At 43.9% G+C, this 2628-nt stretch overlaps 1 non-coding gene across 1 annotated transcript; it reads right to left on the minus strand.

Annotated features, from left to right (window-relative positions):
• Window positions 1-675: 675 nt before the first annotated feature.
• LOC141694059 (small nucleolar RNA R71) lies at window positions 676-782 on the minus strand. The gene has a single exon (XR_012563391.1). It is a non-coding gene; the product is annotated as a small nucleolar RNA R71 (small nucleolar RNA).
• Between the last annotated feature and the right edge of the window lie 1846 nt (window positions 783-2628).

Genomic DNA, 2628 nt, shown 5'->3' on the forward strand with positions numbered 1-2628 from the left:
GCCCTAACAAGTTTTTGGCGCCGCTGTCGGGGACTCGGCGTATTTGTTTAGTTTATGTACTTACCATCATTGGTCATTAGGACTCAGTGATTAGGACGTAGTAGTTACTTATTGTTTCCAGTTGTGTTTTAGGTACTTTAGCGAGCGTTTATGCAAACTCGTTCTCGTACTCGCAAGAGGACTTTAGATACAGCTGAGGAGACAGACGAAGTTCTTGATATTCCGGAGAAGTTAGATTTTGAAGATTCGGATTCAGGAACTGAGCGGAAAGAACCAGTAAACATGGGTGATCGTATTATTCAGGCTGATCCAGCTCTTATGGATTTTTCTCGGCCAAAAATTGATGACATTCAGTCAAGCATTCTTCATCCGGCTATTCAAGCTAACACCTTTGAAATCAAGCCGGGCACTATTCAGATGGTGCAGAATTCTGTTTCCTTTGGAGGAGCTGCGACTGAAGACCCCAACATGCACATAAGGAATTTTGTCGAGATCTGCGGCACTTTTAAGTATAATGGCGTGACTGATGAGGCTATCAAGCTGAGGCTTTTCCCATTCTCACTGAGGGATAAAGCTAAGGACTGGTTACATTCTGAACCAGCTGGGTCCATCACTACGTGGCAAGATCTTGCGCAAAAGTTTCTGGTGAAGTTTTATCCGATGGCAAAGACTGCTACTATGAGGAGGGCTCTTACTCAGTTTGCGCAGCAACCTACAGAATCTATGTGCGAAGCTTGGGAACGCTACAAGGAAATGTTGAGAAAGTGTCCACATCATGGAATGCCTGATTGGATGGTGATCATTGGTTTCTATAATGGTTTGGGGGCCCAATCTCGGCCCATGCTCGATGCAGCAGCTGGAGGCGCCTTATGGGCTAAAAGCTATACTGAGGCTTATAATCTTATCGAGACTATGGCTGCAAATGAGCATTAAAACCCAACTCAGAGGATGATGTCTGGTAAGGTAGCAGGTATTCTGGAAGTCGATGCAGCCACCGCTATTGCAGCACAGCTTCAAGCGCTGTCAATGAAGGTTGATTCTCTGGCTACATATGGAGTTAATCAAATAGCTATGGTTTGTGAGCTTTGTGCAGGTTCTCATGCTACGGATTAGTGTTCTCTTGTCAACGAATCTGTTCAGTATGTTAATAATTATCAGCGACAACAGCAGCCTGTGCCAGCTACCTATCATCCTAATAACAGAAATCATCCAAATTTCAGCTAGGGGAATAATCAGAATGCTATTCAGCCACCATATCAGCAAGGTGTGAGTAAACAGTTTAACCCACCTGGATTCCAGCAACCACAGCAGTATGCTCAAAGGCAATCATATCCTCAACATGGAAGTGCAGTTGCACCTACTAGTGCTGATTTTGAGGAACTTAAGCTGTTATGCAAGAGTCAGGCGGTTTCTATCAAGACCTTGAAAAATCAAATCGGTCAATTAGCCAATGCAGTGCTCAATCGTCAACCTGGCACTCTTCTCAGTGACACGGAAGTACCAGGCAGGAAGGAAGCTAAAGAGCAAGTCAAGGCTATTACCTTAAGGTCTAGAAAAGTTGCTGATGCTGAAAAGGCAAAAGAAGGAGAAGCTGAAATTAGAGATGAAGAAGCTAAGCAAAAGGAGAAAGCGGCAGAACCAAGGAAGACTACTGTTGAACACACTCTGCCTGAGGGTAATATAGGGAAGAAACAGCTCTATCCTCCACCACCTTTTCCTAAGAGATTGCAGCAACAAAAGCTGGATAGAAAGTTCGGTAAGTTTCTGGAGGTGTTCAAGAAACTTCACATCAATATACCTTTCGCTGAGGCTCTGGAGCAAATGCCTAGTTATGCGAAGTTTATGAAGGGTATTCTTTCAAGGAAGGTGAAACTGGATGACCTTGAGACAGTTGCTCTCACGGAAGAATGTAGCGCTGTTCTGCAGCAAAAGTTACCGCCAAAACTGAAGGATCCAGGTAGCTTCACCATTCCTTGCACCATTGGTAAGTTGACTTTTGACAAGTGCCTTTGTGATTTGGGAGCAAGCATCAATCTGATGCCGTTGTCGATCTTTAAAAAGTTTGATTTGCCTGATCCAAAACCCACATACATGTCTCTACAATTGGCTGATCGTTCCATTACTTACCCAAGGGGCATAGTGGAGGATGTGCTAGTCAAGGTGGATAAGCTCTTCTTTCCTGCAGATTTTGTTATTCTGGATTTTGAGGAAGATAAGAAGATTCCCATTATCTTGGGAAGACCTTTCTTGGCTACTGGCCGTACCTTGATAGATGTGCAAAAAGGTGAACTTACTATGCGGGTACAAGAACAGGATGTGACCTTCAACATATTCAAGGCAATGAAATTCCCTACAGAAGATGAGGAGTGCTTAAAAGTGGATGTGATTGATTGTGATTGATTCTGCGGTTACTTCGGAACTCGATCGCATGCTAATGTCTGATGCATTGGAAAAGGCCTTAGTGGGGGATTTTGACAGTGATGATGAAGATGGCAACGAGCAATTACAATATCTGAACGCTTCTCCCTGGAAGCGAAAGCTGGACATGCCGTTTGAATCTCTTGGTACTTCTGACCTCAAGAATGCTGAAGGAAAGCTCAAACCATCAATAGAGGAAGCACCTACCTT

This window comes from Apium graveolens, chromosome 10, assembly GCF_009905375.1.
Source record: "Apium graveolens cultivar Ventura chromosome 10, ASM990537v1, whole genome shotgun sequence".
NCBI classification, from domain to species: Eukaryota; Viridiplantae; Streptophyta; class Magnoliopsida; order Apiales; family Apiaceae; genus Apium; species Apium graveolens.